The sequence below is a fragment of the Cibotium barometz genome, chromosome 54 (assembly GCF_041138505.1).
Source record: "Cibotium barometz isolate CiBa-2024 chromosome 54, ASM4113850v1, whole genome shotgun sequence".
In the NCBI taxonomy this organism is placed as follows: Eukaryota; Viridiplantae; Streptophyta; class Polypodiopsida; order Cyatheales; family Cibotiaceae; genus Cibotium; species Cibotium barometz.
This window is the reverse complement of record NC_141099.1, coordinates 20,293,395-20,314,142: the sequence shown is the minus strand read 5'-3', so window position 1 is coordinate 20,314,142 and position 20,748 is coordinate 20,293,395. Positions and strand designations below refer to the sequence as shown.

At 47.4% G+C, this 20,748-nt stretch overlaps 1 protein-coding gene across 1 annotated transcript in view; it reads left to right on the top strand.

Annotated features, from left to right (window-relative positions):
- Window positions 1–20,748, top strand: part of LOC147607927 (rRNA biogenesis RRP36-like protein) — an 88,511-nt gene that overhangs the window by 5,610 nt on the left and 62,153 nt on the right. The window lies entirely within an intron of this gene.

Sequence of the window (20,748 nt, the reverse complement as noted above, 5' to 3'; positions counted from 1 at the left end):
CACAAGATTCCTTCATCCTGGAACCCTTGTTGTTGTCAGAATCGTCGTCAGCAGAAGATGACTTTGTGGTGACTTTCTGCTTGTTGTTGTTGGAGTTCCCTTTTTCGCCTTTGCCTTTGCCCTTGCCGTTGTTAGAGGCAACAAAAGCAGACTCTGACTTGCCTTTTCCGCGAAGCATGCACTTGTCGTGGAGATAACTCACGACTTCCTCAAAAAGGGGGAGAGGATCACGGAAATAAATGTGATCTTTGAAAGAGTCAAAGGATGATGGCAGCTTACCAAGCAGTTTATGGATCAGGTTGTTGATTGAGCTCCCATACTCCTCAAGCTGCCTCTTGATCCTTGTGAATTCCCCAATCTTATCAATGATATTATCTGAGTCATTGATGGTAATCTTCTCAAGATCCGCCTCCAACTTAGCAATCTTCACGGAAGATACTCTCCCGAACCTCCTCTGAATCTCATTCCACATCTGACTGGCATCACTCCAGGAAGATATAAATTGTGCCTGGATAGATGGTGTCATACAATGGATGATGATGAGAATGGCCTCTGCATCCAGAACTCCACGAAACATGGGATCCACCAAGTGAGGAGTGGTGACAGAGGGCCACACACCTGCTCCTTCAAGAAGCAATTGTGTATAAAACGACCAAGTATGGTAGTTGGTAGCAGTCAGCTTCATGGAATCACTCACTTGAGGAGGTGAATAGGATGGCACATGGGAAGGGGTTGGGATGAGGGTTTGTGGGAGGGGAGAAACAAGAGAAGTGGTGGTGGTGGGGAATATGGAAGGAAAAGAAACAAGAATCTGGGAAGAAGGTAGAGAAACAAGAAGCTAGGAAGAAGAAACCTATGAATTTGAGGCTTGGGATCGGGGAGAAGAAAAGAGAATCCCCGAGTGAGAAGAATGACTATGACCAGAAGCCATATCCTCCGATAACGCAGCAGAATCCTCCTCTTCAACAAAGCTGATTAGAAAATCAGCAAACTCCTGAGTGCAGCCAAGAGAAAGGAAGGAGAAGAAGGGAAACCAAAAGGAGAGGAAAGAAATGACTCTCCTGGGTTAAAACCCTATTGTAGCACCGAAATACGGGGCTGAGATCTGAAAACGTAGATCTCAGGCTGAAAACGCAGCACCTCTGTGGAAAACGCAGGTCCTCAACAGAAAACGCAGGTCCTCAGTGGAAAACGTAGCTCCTCAACAGATGTAGATGTGGTGGATCTTTTGCCTACAGCCATTGATAAAGAAAACGCAGGTCCCTTTGTAACACTGGGCTCTGCTACCAGAAAGAATGGCTGTAAATCAGAAAAACAGCAAATAGATCTTGCAAAGAAACACGTGTGCAGTAAAATTGAAGTAGAAGACTTGTTATCTGCTGAAGTAGAGCATGAGGGCTGCCCGTAGGTGCATACAACCAATAGCAGTAGCTGAAAAATGATGTGCTAATGATGTTAACCCAAGCCACCTATATATAGGTTGGACAAGAGTTGGTCGGCCAGTATAAAAATAGAGGGCTGGCCGACTATGCAAACAATACTAAAATAATGTCTAAAATAGACAAAAATAGCAAAAAAATATCTAAAATGAAATGAATGCATGGCCTCATAAATCTGGCCAGATACATCATGAAATATGCACATATATGCCCAATGTGGAGATGATAATGCCAACAAAGGATATACTCAATCTTGGTCATGGGGAACCTATTCTTCATAGTCCACGCATAATCGTGCGAACTTGTATTTCTTCTGCACAAACAAGATAGGTGTAGCAAAGGGTGAGGATGACGGTTGGATAAATCCAGCGCGGAGTAGCTGGGAAAGCTGTTGCTCCAGTTCACTCTCTAGTGCCTTAGAAAGGCGATAGGGGAACTTACTGGGTGGTTCTGTCCCGGGGACCAACTCAATGCGATGATCCTCACGACGATTGGGTGGGAGCTGCGTTGGAAGATCATCCTTTAGCATGATGTCCTGAAATTGTGCTAGGAGACCATGGCGTTAATGGGGTTGTTGACTGAATAGCAGACTGCTGGCTACGGACATAAATCAATGCACACGGATATTCGGGAGTGGATTCTTGACAGTGGTGCTTCCAGGCACACGACTCCTTCCCGTGACTTCTTTTTGGATCTGAAACGGCAGTCAGGTCGCATTTTCATTGGCGACAATTCCACAATTCCGATACACAGTGAGGGTCGGATGGAGATCATTCCTGACGGCAAGGGGGGTAAGCATTCCTCTCATGTTCTTTACGTCCCAGCACTTGTTTTTCATCTATTGTCAGTGCATGAGGTATGCAAGACTGGCTTCCGGGTGGAGTTTGAGGAGCATTCAGTTGCTCTACGGGACCACGAGACTGGCCAAGTTGTTTGGGAAGGCGACGTGGAGAATGGTATCTACAAACTCTCCGCACTCTCCTCGTTGACAGGTTCTCAGGTTGGTGACTTGTGGCACTTTCGGTTTGGCCACTTAAATGTGGATGCGCTGCGGCGAGCTTTCCGGGACCAAATGGTGGTTGGCTTGCTAGATGTTGGTAGCAGGCAAGGACGTTGCAGTTCTTGCATACGTGGTAAGCAGCACAGGGAATCCTTTCTGAAGCAGGCTTCCAGGTGGGCTTCGAAACCGTTGGAGTTGGTTTACACTGACTTGTGTGGACCTATGCAGACACCATCCTTGGGAGGATCTCTATACTTCATGCTGCTTGTTGATGATTGTTCTAGATTCACATGGGTTTATTTCCTTTCTCAGAAGGACCAAGCTTTTGCTCGGTTCAAGCAGAGGCATGTGATGGTGGAGAAAGAGTCTGGATTGCAGGTAAAGACTCTCCGGGTTGACAAAGGAGGTGAATTCTCTTCAAATGCTTTCGTGAGATTTTGTGCAGATCATGTCATCAAGCGGGAACTGGCCAATACAAGTTCGCCATCAGAGAATGGAGTGGTAGAACGAAAGAACAGGACTGTGGTGGAGATGGCGAGGACGATGCTGGAGCATCGTGATCTTCCTCGTCCACTTTGTGGCTACGGCTGTCCATATCCTCAACCGATTTCCGACGACTTCAGTACCTAACACGACTCCCTTTGAGGCATATTTTGGCAGGAAACCTGATGTCTCCCATTTCCATGTGTTTGGGAGCGATGCGTATGTACACATTCCGAAGAAGCAAAGAGGGAAGCTCGACTCCAAGTCCCAAAAGCTTATATTTGTGGGATATATCTCTCTTTCCAAGGATACAGGTTGTTTGATCCAGAGAGGAATGAGATTGTTGTTAGTAGGGATGTGGGTAGGGATGTGGTCTTTGATGAGCATACTCCGGTTTCCACTGTTGATGAGCCGCCACTTCCTCCGACTTAGGCTTACTCCACTTCATCTTGGGATTGGAGATCTGGCAGACCCAGAGGGGGTTTTTTGTCTCTTAGCAGAGCGGTATGTTCATGAGTTGCTTGAGGCCTTTGGGATGGAGAACTGCAAGCCTATTATGTCGCTGATGAACCCGAACACAAAGCTGATAGTGAATGATCCTTGTGAGCCTGTTGATGCCTCTCTATACCGAAAGCTGGTTGGTTCATTGATTTGGTTGTTGAACACCAGATTGGACGTGAGCTTTTCTGTGGGGCTCTTGAGCTCATTCATGCAGATGTCGTTGAAGTCTCATTGGGACTCAGGATTGCGGATCTTGTGGTATCTGCAGGGTACGAAGGATCTTGGACTCTTTTACACAGGAGGGGGTTTGATGGATGGAGTGACTCAGATTGGGGAGGAGATCCAGACACGAGGAGATCCACATCAGGCTACAGTTTTTTCCCTCGGTTCAGGAGCGGTTTCATGGAGCAGTAAGAGGCAGCCAACTATTGCCTTATCATCGACAGAGGCAGAGTATTGGGCTACTTGTGGTGCTGCTTGCGAGGTTGTGTGGCTGCGGAGGTTGCTTGGCGGGTTTCCACAGAAGGAGCCCACAGTCATCCAGTGCGATAACCAGAGCTGTATAGCTATTGCTCGGAACCCGGTCTTCCATGCTCGGACCAAGCACATAGAGATACAATATCACTTTTTACGTGAGAAGATCTTGGCTGGTGACATCTTGCTTCTTTATTGTTCGACAAAGGACAATGCGGCGGACCTCTTCACGAAGTCTCTACCTCAGGCTATGCTCCGGCGGCACTCCAGCTCCCTGGGGTTGGTTCCACATCCAGGAGCTGAGAGGGGGTGTTAGCAATCATCTCGTGTCTATATGTTTACACCAGGGCCTCTGTTGTGGGTGTGCCCGCCCGATTTAGGTGTTTTCTCATTTTTCCCCACTCTCCATATTTTTTCTTATTTTTCCCTATTTTTTCTGCTGTGGGAGGCTGTCCTGTGCATGTCGGCTACCCCTGTATGCTGGCCGACTGCAGGATTGTATGCACTGATCTGGCCGACTGTACTTGTGTTGGTCGGGTTTTCCTCAGGCTGTTGTCGGCTGTTTCTATAGCAGGCCGACTGCTTGTAGGGGCGGCCCCTTGGCCCCCACTCACTTCATTCTTGTATTTCGGGATTCCTAGTGTATATAGTAGAGTTACACGCCTCTCTCTCTCTCTCTCTCTCTCTCTCCATTGCTGTATTCTTCTGAAGTGCACTTGCTCTTGAGTTTTCAGATAAGTGCACTTGAGTTTTCAGATTTTGGCTTCATCTCCGTTGCATATTCTGACAGTAGGCGGGTGAGGTTGAAGAGCAAAAGAAAGCTCTCATTTGTGCTTATGGCACAACAAAGGGACAACAGTTCATTGTTCTCTTTGATATAGGCAGCTTTGAGGATGCCATTTCTCCTCAGTTGGCTAAAAAGATGAGTTGTACTCTTGTACCCCATCACCTGGACGTAGATGGGTTCACAACCGGTCTTCGCACACACATCTTGTCACATGCACTCTGCACTAAGTGCATGGTGACAAGATGGCTCATCATCAGAAGTGCATCATTTGTACAGTTGTAGAACCCAGTAGGATGATATTTGTCGTATGCCGTGACCCCATTGTACATCCTCAGTCCAGGATAAGTCAGGCACGAGCTACGTAAGTCATTCCTCAGCCTTAGTGGGTCAGTCAGTCAGTCAAGTCCCTTAACCCACTTGGAGAGAATCATTCATGCATGTAGAGTCGGTAGAAGCCTTAGGGTTTGCATCAGAAAGCACTCTGCATCTTGCATAATATGCATACATATGCCTGTGCATCATTTAGAACATCCCCAAAGCCTTAGGGAATTTACTGGGATTTATCTGGTATTTTTCCCATATTTTTCCCATAGTTAAGTGTAGACTAAGGTTGTGTTTACTACGGTCTCATCCCTCACATGTCACATTGGTATCAGAGCGTTACAGGGTAACCAGCCTTAGAGCATATTCCTTACATCAGTCATGCAGCCAGTCATCAGTTTTATCGCTTCCGCACAGTTAAACCCAGTTCTCAAAATTTTGCAAGCCACCCTTAGGGATTTTTCCTTAGGTTTGCATCAGTAACCCATTCATCTGCATTCTTGCACAGCATAAATACTAATAAATATGGGAAAAATACCAGATAAATCCCAGTAAATTCCCTAAGGCTTTGGGGATGTTCTAAATGATGCACAGGCATATGTATGCATATTATGCAAGATGCAGAGTGCTTTCTGATGCAAACCCTAAGGCTTCTACCGACTCTACATGCATGAATGATTCTCTCCAAGTGGGTTAAGGGACTTGACTGACTGACTGACCCACTAAGGCTGAGGAATGACTTACGTAGCTCGTGCCTGACTTATCCTGGACTGAGGATGTACAATGGGGTCACCGCATACGACAAATATCATCCTACTGGGTTCTACAACTGTACAAATGATGCACTTCTGATGATGAGCCATCTTGTCACCATGCACTTAGTGCAGAGTGCATGTGACACATCTCTCGCAAGGCTCAACAATTCTCATTCATGGTTCAAAAGGCCACATTTCAGCGAGTCTTCATTGTCTCACCTCTTTTGGGGTGTGATATGATCCTCGGCATTCAGTGGTTTAGGGAGTATGCACCCATTCATACTTACTGAAGTTCGGTTGAGCTCGTATGACTAGTGGTTGGGGTGGTGGAGGAACTTGCACCTTGGTTTGCGAGTGTAGGGAGAATAGACAAAACATTCGCCTCCATAGCGGCTATCAACTGTTGATTTTGGAGTTGCATAGCCTCACGGGATGAAGCCTTTCGTGGGTAGCTTGGTCTGCTTGCTGTCGGTCTTGTTCCTCCTTGCGTTTAGCTTCCTCGGCTTTAGCCCCTCACGGCGTTCTTCTTTGGCTAGCCGTTCTTTGTGTCGTTGCTGCTCCATGAGAAGAATAATTTTTCCAATTCTCAGAGCTCTTTGGGCTTTTTGCTTATTCTTTAGCTTTTTCAGCCTCTTCTTCAGATTTTGTGTGTGTGTGTGTGTGTGTGCCGCTTCTTCTTCTGTGGTGCCAATTTGCTGCCTTAGCAACTTGTTTTGCTCCAAGAGCAATCTGATGTAATCTTCATTGCTTGGTGGAAGTGTTTCTGTAGGTGGTGTCTTCCCTGTAGAACTCCTCTTCAATATCTTCCTTGTAGCTTGGTGATGATGTCTCTTCTGACATCGTGGCGGCTTGGGTGGTTTTTCCCGATCGCAATTTTACCATCCACGGAATGCTCTCACTTTAGGGTAGCCAAGTTGGGTTACAACTTGCATTTTTGATACCAATGTAGCATGCGAGAGGTTGATTGTCGTAACACGCAACAAATCCTTCTTTATACCCGTGAGTATGTGCAATTCCACTTAGAGAGAGTAGAAGAGAGAGAAAGTAGATTTACCCACTGAAAGGCCCCCCCCCCCCCCCCCCCCCCCCTGCAAGCAGGAGTATTTGCTTATATTAATCTTTGGAGAACTTACAATGAGAATGAAGGATGAATGAGGACTGCCAATGCAAGGATGATGTAGACCCAACACAGGCTGATCCAGATGCCGTCCAAGCTCCTTTGAATGGCACTTCAATGACCACTATGCAACGCCAAAATTGAGGGATGCACATATGCTGGCTGAATGCTGAAGTTAGCCCTTCGAGGAGACCTGGCAATGCTTGGAATTGCTGGCTACTGATGCTGAACTTGATGAATACCTGAATGAATAAGTGAAGAAGTAAGCTTTGCTTTTATATCCTCAAGGATACTGATCAGTTCAGTCTAGGTACTGTCGGCCAGGAGCAATTGGACAAAATATGTCAATTAAGCCTTCATATGCTGGCCGACTGGACTATAACCATGACTGGCTGTTGTCTTGGATTAACTATATGCTGGCCGACTTATTGAAGATGACCAAGATGCTGGCCGACTGATAACCAATGCTGGCCGACTGATACTGTGAAGCCTTTAATGCTATCGGCTGATGCTATTATGCATATAATGCTGTCGGCTGAAGCGTGTGCCCATTGGCTGGCCTTTAGCTGGCCCAAAGGCTTGTCTATTGTGCAACTACATGCACTAATGCAAATCTACTGCTATGGCTTGACTACTACATGCACTATCTGAGACATTCTCCAAGTGGGTTAAGAGGACTGTGACCTCTAAGGCTCAGAGACTGACCTACGTAGCTCGTGCCTGACTGTCCCTGGACTGAGGGCTCATAATGGGGCCACGGCATACGGCAAAATATTCCTAAAAAAGGTGATTCCTAGTGATGAATGGTGCACTGATGTAGAGCCAGTTTGTCACGTAGCACTCCAGAGCAGGTTTGTACTCAGTCGGCCAGCATTTGCTGCAGGCCGACATGTGGGGTAGAAGGCTCCAGTCAGCCAGGTCTTTGTAAGTCGGACAACAGGTAAAAGGGTATGTTTTACTATGCGTAGCATTAAATAGCATTTAATGCTATTTTATTAGTATTTTTGTCCATACTGAACTGACCGACAGCTGTATGCTGGCCGACCAGCAGCATGGGCCATATAAATACAAGCGCATTAGTCCGAGATATGCATTCAGGTAATTCAGCAAAGATACATCAGCAGGTTCGCATCCAGTCGACTCTAGGCAAGTAAGGAAGCTCCTCTTCACATTCAGCTAGCATATGTGCATTCCTACAACTATCTAGACTAGCATTAGTGGCCTGAAGAATCTTCAGCAGAGCCTCAAATTTGGTTCTCCAAAGAATAATATAAGCAAATACTCCTGCTTGCAAGGGGGGCCCTTTAGTGGGTATTTTGGGACCCAATACTGTGTCATCTTCTTCATTCTCATTCTCTTCTCTCTCTCTCTCTCTACTCTCTAAATTGGATGGTAAAGATTCTCACCACATAAAGGTATAAAGAAGGCCCCGTTGTGCGTTATCACGATCAAGCTCAGTGCATGTAACATTGGTATTAGAGCATCAGGTTGGTGCCCCAACTCGGCTACCTATTGAAGTGAGAGCATCCTGTGGAATGGTAATACTCCGGTCCGGAAAAAACACCCAGGCCTCCACCATGTCGGGAGAGAAATTACATCAAGAAGAAAGCCAACAAGCAACGATGGAGACACAGCTTCCAAACAGAAAGCACGCTTCCGCCAAGCACATAAGAGCTCCTAAGAATAATGATGGAGCAAATAAATTCTGTGAAGATGTAACTTGAAGCCGGAAAAGAGAAGCCGAAAGAAGGCATTGCAGATCTTGCAGAGATCCTTCTCACTATGGAGGAACAAAGAAGAAAAGACGAAGATGGATGTGAAGAAGCAAAAAGAAAAGAAGAAGCAAGACGTGAAGAACAAAGAAAAAAAGACGAAGAAGCAAAAAGAAAAGCAGAAGAAGAGAAAGTGTCACAAACCCCTATATTCTAGGGACATGCGGATGCGTGTCAGGCCTAGAAACATGCGGGTGCATGTATGTATTATACCTGGACATGTGTATGGATCATATGAGTGGATGCATATGAGTCCAAGGACATGGCAGGACATTTGTGGACTTTCGGGCGGTGCCCGTGTGGATTCCGGCCATGCACACATGGTGTGTTATGATGGCAGGCGGAATATTTTCAAGTACAAGAATGATGATAGGTGGTTCTCCAAGTTTACATGTGCACAATGCATAAATGATGCATGCCATAACTTTATTTTACTTTGTGTGACATTGTCTTGCTGCCTGGACAATGCTTGTTATTTTGGCTTGTGAAGTCCGAGGGACCGGGGACGCCCGGGCACCTTGTGGACACGTGTGTGCACTCCTGTTTGGGCCTAAAACTGTGGGCTTATGGGTTTTGCAGGTGGTAAGTGCGTCCACACTCAATTTACAGCTTACTTCATTTACTACTAAGGTTTATTGGTTTGCAGGTCCACACTCATTAATAAGTGGCCGGACAACTTATAATGCGTTCGCATTTGGTTGGACCAAAATTAATGAAGTCCGGACAGCTTATGGCCATTTCCCATTTGGTTGGACCTAAACTTATAGAAACAGGACAAATGGAGCACTATGGGTTGGACACCTACCTGGACACCTTATGGGGACACATGTCAGCCAGCATGTGTACCCACCAGGCCCTTGAGGTGGCACCTGAAAAAAGGCGCCTCCCTCAAGAGGCCCTTTTGGGCTATTTTACTCATTATTTTCAACATATTGGAGAGCTGGTTGGATCTTTGGGAGTTGCTACAGGGCTGGTTGCTTGCTTCCCGGACTCACACAAGCTTGGACAACGATCCCCACACTCTTCTAAAGGGCTGGTTGGTAAATTTCAGACCTGCAATTTCTGGTTATTGCGAGTTTTGGGCTGGTTACAGGTGTCCAAAGTCAACTTGGACAGTACAGGACAGCTCTAGGGACCTCCACAGGGCTGTAGGACCCTTTACAGGTGGATTTCTCGCGACAGAAAGTTGCTGTTTTGGACTGGTTATTGCACAAAACAGGCCGGACAGCAATGGAATATGTGAGCATGGATGTGTCTCAAGGATTCCTGGTATAGCAGGTGCTTAGGGCAAGCATTGGGGACACTTGCTCGCGGAGAACACAGGTTTCTGGATCAGTTTCTCGCGTGGAAACCGGGCCTAAAGATCCATTTACATCTTGTGCAGGGTGGAGTACCTGTGAGGATTGTGATACTTTTGTGCAGGGCGGATGTACCTGTGAAGAGGCTTGTGTAGGGCGGATGTACCTACAGATTCTCTTGTTTGAAATGTATTCATTCATAATGTATTTGGAAGAATCAGGTGTAGGCTGGTGGTGAATCCCCAGGCACCCGTAATCTTGTACTTTGCAGACTCTTTTGGTAATATAACCTAAAGGGGGGGGGGGGGGGGTCAGCCTATCATCGGCCCCTTTATGTGGTGTACTGTCATTTCAGCTTTGTGGTTGTAATGCTCAAGTGTTGAGTGCTCAGAATCTTGTTCACATTTATACGATTCCAATACACGCGTCCGCTTCCCGTTACATTGGTATCAGAGCTCAGTTTTTCCCCTCATTGGAAAATGGTCTGATGCTTGGAATCATAACTGGTGACCTGATTTGAGTGTCATGGACAGCCACATTTCTGACGGTGTGGAGAACACACAGGACCGTGAATTTCATGGTACAACTTACAAGGGATGCAAGAGATGCTGCAGGCAATGATGTCTATGGAGATGCAGGTACTCATGACACTATCCATTTTGATCTAGAATCTTTGAGGCGTCAAGTGTGACGCTATAGGGCTGACACCGAAGAGCTCAGGTCATTGAAAAATGACCCGGATGTACAAAGGGTGTTGGCTGCGAAGGCAAAGGCTTCGGTCCATGAAGTCACTTTTGAAGCAATTGCAAAGGAAATGGATGTTGAGAAACCCCGAGAGCTTGCACTTGCATACCTAATGGTTAAGGGTGATGTATACACCGAAGCAGATGGTAGATTGGCTTTCAAGAAGCCACCCCTCATGGCTGCCCATGGTGGTGCACATGATGCACAACAAGCAGGAAGAGCACAGCAAGTGCCAAATGCTGAAAGGACAAGAGTCCCTGGTGCTAGGCTTGATGCAGGTCAAGAGAAGAGTAAGGATGAGGGATCCTCTACTCATTCCCGCTTTGCTCCAAGAAGACATATCCGTTCTCGTGTTGAGCTTTCCACTCATTCGGAGAGTGTGGCTCAAGAGAGAACGAAGAGGGATCGTGAATCTTCATCGCGGCATCATCACCATGGAGATGAACAGGATGTACATAGGGATGCACATAGAAGGAAGAAGCCTCGAGAGTTCAAGTCCGGTGACGAGGATGTAAAGTTTGAAAACTTTCAGGGACGGATGGACTCTACCAAAGCACTTGCTTTCATTAGACAGTTTGAGATAGCTTTTTGCAATGAAGACTTTTCGGAAAAGTCTATGCTCAGGCATGTGGGAATGCATCTCAAGGATACGGCAAGTGATTGGTGGCTTGCAAAAATACTTGATGGAAGTGCTGTCCCCACTTGGTCTTCTTTCAAAATTTAGTTTTATGATCAATTCTTACCACCAAACTTTGCAAAGGATGTACGCAAGGAGTGGGATTGGCTGTCCCAAGATGAGGGAGAGTCCGTTGCTTCATACATAGCAAAGTTTTGGAAAGTCCTTCTCAAGGTTACTCCCTTCATGAAGATTGGAGAGGACGAGAAGAAGAGAAAGTTTGAATCGGGGCTCCAACACATCATCCAACAAAGCTTGGGAGTGTACCCAAATAAGACCATACAAGAGCTTATACACTCAGCCATGATTGCAGAGAACTTGCACATGAAAGTACCCACAAATAAGCCATTTGCAGGTCAAAACAAGAGCAAATTCAGGGCTGGTTATGACCAGAAAAAGGGTGGACAGCCACCTAAGAATGCTCCCAAAGATGGCCGAGATGCAAAGGATGACTCCGAAAAGAAGCCGGGGGGTAAACGCCACAATTTTGGGCTCTCAAAACAGCAATTGGAAGAGTACAGGAAGGCTGGAAAATGCTTTAAGTGTGGCAGTAAAGATCATATATATCCTAAATGCCCACAGAATCCTAAGAATGCTGAGCCTAATATGGAAAAGCCTCTTGTGAATGTTGTACCCGATGTGCAGGGTAATACAGGGCAATCATGCCCTGTATTACCCTGCACATCGGGTACAACATTCACAAGAGGCATCATGCCCTGTATTACCCTGCACATCGGGTACAACATTCACAAGAGGCTTTTCCTTCATGTACTCTTCCAATTTCTGTTTTGAGAGCCCAAAATTGTGGCGTTTACCCCCCGGCTTCTTTTCGGAGTCATCCTTTGCATCTCGGCCATCTTTGGGAGCATTCTTAGGTGGCTGTCCACCCTTTTTCTGGTCATAACCAGCCCTGAATTTGCTCTTGTTTTGACCTGCAAATGGCTTATTTGTGGGTACTTTCATGTGCAAGTTCTCTGCAATCATGGCTGAGTGTATAAGCTCTTGTATGGTCTTATTTGGGTACACTCCCAAGCTTTGTTGGATGATGTGTTGGAGCCCCGATTCAAACTTTCTCTTCTTCTCGTCCTCTCCAATCTTCATGAAGGGAGTAACCTTGAGAAGGACTTTCCAAAACTTTGCTATGTATGAAGCAATGGACTCTCTCTCATCTTGGGACAGCCAATCCCACTCCTTGCGTACATCCTTTGCAAAGTTTGGTGGTAAGAATTGATCATAAAACTGAATTTTGAAAGAAGACCAAGTTGGGGCAGCACTTCCATCAAGTATTTTTGCAAGCCACCAATCACTTGCCGTATCCTTGAGATGCATTCCCACATGCCTGAGCATAGACTTTTCCGAAAAGTCTTCATTGCAAAAAGCTATCTCAAACTGTCTAATGAAAGCAAGTGCTTTGGTAGAGTCCATCCGTCCCTGAAAGTTTTCAAACTTTACATCCTCGTCACCGGACTTGAACTCTCGCTCGAGGCTTCTTCCTTCTATGTGCATCCCTATGTACATCCTATTCATCTCCATGGTGATGATGCCGCGATGAAGAGTCACGATCCCTCTTCGTTCTCTCTTGAGCCACACTCTCCGAATGAGTGGAAAGCTCAACACGAGAACGGATATGTCTTCTTGGAGCAAAGCGGGAATGAGTAGAGGATCCCTCATCCTTACTCTTCTCTTGACCTGCATCAAGCCTAGCACCAGGGACTCTTGTCCTTTCAGCATTTGGCACTTGCTGTGCTCTTCCTGCTTGTTGTGCATCATGTGCACCACCACGGGCAGCCATGAGGGGTGGCTTCTTGAAAGCCAATCTACCATCTGCTTCGGTGTATACATCACCCTTAACCATTAGGTATGCAAGTGCAAGCTCTCGGGGTTTCTCAACATCCATTTCCTTTGCAATTGCTTCAAAAGTGACTTCATGGACCGAAGCCTTTGCCTTCGCAGCCAACACCCTTTGTACATCCGGGTCATTTTTCAATGACCTGAGCTCTTCGGTTTCAGCCCTATAGCGTCGCACTTGACGCCTCAAAGATTCCAAATCAGAATGCATAGTGTCATGAGTACCTGCATCTCCATAGACATCATTGCCTGCAGCATCTCTTGCATCCCTTATACCATGAAATTCACGGTCCTGCGTGTTCTCCACACTGTCAGAAATGTGGCTGTCCATGACACTCAAATCAGGTCACCAGTTATGATTCCAAGCCTCAGACCGTTTTCCAATGAGGGGAAAAACTGAGCTCTGATACCAATGTAACGGGAGGCGGACGCGTGTATTGGAATCGTATAAATGTGAACAAGATTCTGAGCACTCAACACTTGAGCATTACAACCACAAAGCTGAAAATGACAGTACACCACATAAAGGGGCCGATGATAGGCTGACCCCCCCCCCCCCCCCCTTTAGGTTATATTACCAAAAGAGTCTGCAAAGTACAAGATTACGGGTGCCTGGGGATTCACCACCAGCCTACACCTGATTCTTCCAAATACATTATGAATGAATACATTTCAAACAAGAGAATCTGTAGGTACATCCGCCCTACACAAGCCTCTTCACAGGTACATCCGCCCTGCACAAGAGTATCACAATCCTCACAGGTACTCCGCCCTGCACAAGATGTAAATGGATCTTTAGGCCCTGTTTCCACGCGAGAAACTGATCCAGAAACCTGTGTTCTCCGCGAGCAAGTGTCCCCAATGCTTGCCCTAAGCACCTGCTATACCAGGAATCCTTGAGACACATCCATGCTCACATATTCCATTGCTGTCCGGCCTGTTTTGTGCAATAACCAGTCCAAAACAGCAACTTTCTGTCGCGAGAAATCCACCTGTAAAGGGTCCTACAGCCCTATGGAGGTCCCTAGAGCTGTCCTGTACTGTCCAAGTTGACTTTGGACACCTGTAACCAGCCCAAAACTCGCAATAACCAGAAATTGCAGGTCTGAAATTTACCAACCAGCCCTTTAGAAGAGTGTGGGGATCGTTGTCCAAGCTTGTGTGAGTCCGGGAAGCAAGCAACCAGCCCTGTAGCAACTCCCAAAGCTCCAACCAGTCTCCAATATGTTGAAAATAATGAGTAAAACAGCCCAAAAGGGCCTCTTGAGGGAGGCGCCTTTTTTCAGGTGCCACCTCAGGGGCCTGGTGGGTACACATGCTGGCTGACATGTGTGCCCATAAGGTGCCCATAAGGTGTCCAGCTCATAGTGCTCCATTTGTCCTGTTTCTATAAGTTTAGGTCCAACCAAATGGGAAATGGCCATAAGCTATCTGGACTTCATTAATTTTGGTCCAACCAAATGCGAACGCATTATAAGTTGTCCGGCCACTTATTAATGAGTGTGGGTCTGCAAACCAATAAACCTTAGTAGTAAATGAAGTAAGCTGTAAATTGAGTGTGGACGCACTTACCACCTGCAAAACCCATAAGCCCACAGTTTTGGGCCCAAACAGGAGTGCACACACGTGTCCACAAGGTGCCCGGGCGTCCCGGTCCCTCGGACTTCACAAGCCAAAATAACAAGCATTGTCCAGGCAGCAAGACAATGTCACACAAAGTAAAATAAAGTTATGGCATGCATCATTTATGCATTGTGCACATGTAAACTTTGAGAACCACCTATCATCATTCTTGTACTTGAAAATATTTCGCCTGCCATCATAACACACCATGTGTGCGTGGCCGGAATCCACACGGGCACCGCCCGAAAGTCCACAAATGTCTTGCCATGTCCTTGGACTCATATGCATCCACTCATATGATCCATACACATGTCCAGGTATAATACATACATGCATCCGCATGTTTCTAGGCCTGACACGCATCCGCATGTCCCTAGAATATAGGGGTTTGTGACAGAATGAACTGGAGGAACAAAGAGATAAGGAAGGCACATGCAAATATGTGGAAGATCAGCGCCGTCGAGAAAAAGCAGACCGAGAGTTCCAGCAAGGACTCGACTGGGAGGCTATGCAAATCCATCATTAGCAAATGATGGCACAAATGCTGGTGGCCCTCCCTGAGCAGCCTCTGAGTTTCTTGTCCTCCATGGCCCCTACCACCACCGTCATATGAACCTTTCCAAATTTTAGTAAGTATGATGGTAAGTGTGATCATGCTACTGTTACTCAATATATTCATCAATTTGAAGCACATTTTCCTTTAGCTAAAATTACAGATCCAAAAGACAAAAGTCCATGTAGCAGTATCCCAACTCACTGGGGAAGCTATTACTTGGTTGCAGCATTGGTCACAACTTCACACAGACCCCATCATAGGCCAATTCCGCTCTCATTGGACTACCTTTGTGGTTGACCTTAAAGCTTGTTTTCTTCGACCTCAGTACATGACCAATCTTGAGGACGAGTTTTACAAACTCACTTAGGATGGTTCCCCTGTTTTGACCTATTCCAACAAGGTCATTACAATGGCGGCATGGCCCAACAGTTGGGCATATCGGAAGAAGATAAGCTCAAGCAGTTCATTCGAGGTTTAGACACTACCATTAGGTACCGAGTGAAGAATTTTGAGCCTCAGACTTATGCACGGGCACTGACCCTCGCTCAGAATCAAGAGCTGATGCTGAACGGAGGTAAGTCCAAGCATGTACAATCTTTCCCAAAGCCCCAACAGCCGTCATCTACCCAGGGTAAGGGGGCTCAGAACAACAAAGACCAAAAGGACCAAAAGAAAAACTCTCTGGGTCAATTAGGCAATAGAGAAGATTCTACGCCCAAGAAGACTCCTGAGGAAAAATCTTAGGAGGGCATCATTGGAGGTTATCTCCTGCCAGATGAATAGACATGGTACAGGATAGAGAACCGTTGTTTCTTCTGTCAAACTATGGGACACCGGAAGAAAGATTGCACTAAGTTTCAGGCTGAAAAGTCTGCTAAGCCATCCACTTCCATAGTAGCAACCGTAGAAGCCTCATCCATACCTCCATCATCAGCCTCGAATGCCGTTTAGCTTTTGCGCTCTTTGAATTTAGTGCCACCAGTGGTATTTGATGATAAGCAGGAGGGTGAAGTTGAGGGAAAGACAAAGGCTGTCATCCGTGTCTATGGCACTGCAAAGGGACAATAGTTCATTTTCCTCTTTGACATGGACGGTTCTGAGGATGCCATCTCTCCGCAGTTGGCCACCAAGATGAGCTGTACCTTGGTTCCTTATCATCTAGATGTGGACGAGTTTACCCCTGGTCTACGTACACACATTACTCATAAAGCTCAATAGTTTTAGTTTCAGGTTCAGAGTGCCACATTCTAGCGAGATTTTATTGTCTCCCCTCTTTTAGGGTGCAACGTGATCCTCGGGATCCAGTGGTTTAGACAGTATGCATCCATTCTTGATTGGAGGCAGGACACTTTCACTATCGTTGAAGGTTTTCTTGAGCCTCTCATGAATCGTGGGGATTGGAGCATTCTTGGAATTGCACTCATTTCCCACATTCAAGCCCAATGAGCCATCCGAAAAAGGAGCAAAGTGTGCGTTACTATATGTCCGTTCTTAGTCTAATGCAGTTCAAATAGCACCCGCAGGGGGGAGCAGTGGCCTTTTGTCTCAATTATAGCAACATCATGCTGTGAGACGACCTCCCATCCAATCTCCCACCCAGTAGACCCGAGGACCATCGCATAGAGTTGGCTCTTGGTTTAGAACCTCCAAGCAAGTTCTCCTACCGCCTTTCTAAGGCATTGGAGAGCGAGTTGGAGCAACAGTTAGCGCAGCTACTCCGGTCTGGATTTATTCGACTGCCTTCCTTACCTTTGGCCGCTCCCATTTTGTTTGACCAAAAGAAGGATAAGTCCGCACGCTTATGTGTGGATTATAGCACAGGGCGCTCAATAAGCTAACAGTTAAGAATAGATTCCCCATGTCCAGAATAGAGTACATCCTAGAACGACTCAATGGTGCAATTGCTTTATATCTAAGATAGATCTTAAGAGTGGTTACCATCAGGTTCGGATCTTCGAGGTCGACATTCCAAAAACCGCCTTTAGGACTGAGCGCGGCCGAGTTTGTAGTGATGCCCTTTGGTCTCACCAATGCACTGGTGATGTTCAACAAAACGATGTCTCAGGTTTTTGGGGATCTCATTGGCACATGCATCTTCATCTTCTTAGATGACATTCTTATCTTCTCAGGGACTGCAGAGTAGCATGAGTGAGATGTGGCACAAGTTTTGCAACTCTGAGTTGTTTATCAATGCCAAGAAGAGTGAGTTTGGAGTACAGGAAATCCATTACCTGGGATACATCATTAGTTCATTAGGTATTAGCCTTGACCCTGAAAAGGTACATGCCATTCTTAGTTGGAATGTTCCCACTATAGCCCAAGAAATCCGCTCATTTGTGGGTCTTTGTCAGGCCTACAGCACACATGGACAAGTTTTCTGACCTTGCAACACCTCTCATTGACTTGCTCAAGGGTGTGAAGACTCATCGTCAAAAAGTTTCCGTCATGGGCAAGGCTCTAGAGGCATGCCAGGCAATGAAGAAAGTTGCCTTGGAGTCACCAGTTTTGAAGTTGGTATCATGGGACGATCCTTTCGAGGTGATTACCGATGCCAGTAACCTGGCCATTGGTGCTGTTTTATAGCAAGATGGAAGGGCAGTGACTTATTATAGCCGCAAATTAAATAATGCCGAAAAGAATTATTCGGTGTATGACAAAGAGCTCTTGGGGGTGATGACTGCTCTTAAGCATTGGAAGCACTTCCTTTACGGGAGGGACTTCACAGTTAAGACAGATCACCAGGCACTTAAATGGTTGCAAACCATGCCCGGTGCCCAATGGAGTGACAGGCAGTCCAGATGGAGTCAATTTGTCCAACAATTTGGGGGAATGATTGAATACGTCCCGCGTAAAAATAACCTCGTTGTCGATGCTCTTAGTCGAAAGGGCACTATTCAGACATTGCAGGAGTCCTTTTTGCTTGAAATTCAAGGCAAAGACTTGGACAGTATGAAGGCACAATATTTGGATTCGGAAGAGTTTGGGACTCAATATCAGTTGGCTCTCCATTCAGAACTAGGCCACTACAGTATACAGGATGGTTGGTTGTTTTTCAAGCACCGTCTTTGTGTATTAAAAGAAAAACGCCAAGAAGTTCTCCACGATGTCCATGATTCTCTTGTTGGGGGTCATAGGGGTATCAACAACAGTACCTTGGAGAAGTTAGAGAGGTCATTCTATTGGCCTAAGATGCGGTGGGATGTCTACCAACACGTCCAATCATGTCAGATATGTCAAAAAGTGTAAGTTTCTTTTTTTTTTTTTTCCGAGAAAAGATCCTTTCATTAGTTATGTAAAAAACGCCCGAAGGGCTACAAAAAAACCCCCTGCTCCTAAAGGAGAGAAGAGCAGTGAATACATCATGGCAGCCCGGGAGACTCTCCCTAGGTGCTGCAGAATACAAGCATCAGTCTAAAAAACTGAGCGGCTAAATCATACAATCGGGGGGGGGGGGGGGGGGGGGAAGAGCCAAACAGGTGGCCTATAGTGCCAACGGGGGGATCCCATGTGTAGGGTGTAAAACGGGCCGCAGCGCCAAGTGGTGTGAAAGGCCTGGCGCCGTAAGATCGCCTCATCCGAGTCTCCCCGAATGCGGTCGTACTGTCCTCGCAGGGTGTGGATCAACTCCTGCCAAATCCCCCGAACAGTCTCTGCTGGTGGCTCTAATCTCCCCTCAAAGGCCGAAAAGCACCGGGCCCTCCAGGTGAACCAGATGGTGAGGCTGAGGAGCTCCCATCGTAAATCCCTCTCCTGTGTCCAGCTGGCGGACGAGAAATCCGGTGCCGGAACCAGGCGAGGCTGGCCCCTAATAAATCTGATGGCCTGACTGCCCTGCTCCATCTCATAGCCCATAGCAGGCCCTGACGAAGTCGACCAAGCAGCGGCACCCCACGTAAACATACCCTCTGGAGAGAGGGGGGCCAGAATACGCAGCATCCGCAGCCAAATCTGCTGTGCCTGAGGGCAGTCCCAAAGGCAATGTCTCTGTGTCTCCATAGGGTGGCCGCATCGGACGCATGCCGCCGGAAGACCGCTGTAAACAAGCCAAGTGCCAACTGCTGAGCCCCTGTGGGCGACCAGCCCACTGAAAAGCCGAGATCCGGCGGGCCTGTCGACTAGCCCAGAGCCGTGCCCAGAAATCCTCCAGGAACTCCTGTGATAGTCCCTGCAATCGCCAATGCCCCGCTGCCGCTGGAGAAACCGTCCTCCTCGCCGTCAAAATATGTCGTCCCAGCCGAACAGTATACTGGAAAAAGGTGATCTCTGTGGCCTCAAGGGATGCATAAGGATCATGCCACACGTACTCCCCGGGGTCCCACTGTAGCCGGGCCAAGGGGCGCGCTGCATATGCCCATATGCGCCAATCCGGGAGCACATCAGCAGGGTCGGGGTCAATATGCCACTTCCGAGAAGCGGCAGCCACTACCCGAATCCTCTGAAAGGTGCACTCTGTAACCAAAGGCGACTCCACCTCCACTCGCTGGAGTCTGCCCTCATCCTGAATCTCATAATAGAGGCATCTGCCATCCTCAGTGCTAGCTCTGACAGCAATCAGGATCTCCAACTGTGTAAAGGCTCCCATCCACCGTGGGGCCACTGGCTCGAGAGGTGTGAACCACTCCTCTGTAAGTGCCTCCTGAATATCATTCCTCATAATCAACCCCCCTCTGAAGTGACTCAGCCTCTCCACCTGGGTCTCCTCTGGTAGACTGCAGAAAGCCTGCCAGTCTCCAAAACTACGAGCTGGGCCTGCCGCTAAAGGTCCCCAGGCTAGACGAGGCCGAGAACCCAGCATATGACCCTGCTCTGTACGAACCGCTGGGCTCCAGATGAGCGGCTGCCTGACCCGCTCCTCAACACAAGAAGGAGGCCGCTGAGAGAGCCCCGGTCTCAGCAGCTCCCAAGCTCTCAGGATACTCAAAGCAAATCTGTCCTCCCATCCTCTACTGAGGCCTGTCCTCCTCATCTCTATGAAGATCCAACGAATCTCTGGTGCCCAAGTACCCCCTGCAGGAGGCGCCCGGGCCTGCAGTCGCTGCAACAGGAGCTCTTTCCAAGGCTCAGCGCCTGGAAGCAACCCCCGAACAATAAGCTTCCCCAATAAGGCTCTACTCTGATCGACTGGATCTATAATGCCCAAATCGCCTTGAGCCAGCGGAAGTGTAATAACTGCCCATGCAACCTTTGCCCGAGCTGGCTGACCGTCCCGCCCAGACCACAGAAAGTTCCTGATCAGCCTCTGTACCTGGCTGATGCAAGAGCTCGAGAAATCCAGCAAGACGTAATGTACCACATAGTCGCTAACAGCACCTGATTTGCCACCACCACCCTCCCAGCCAAGGATAGTCGAGCTA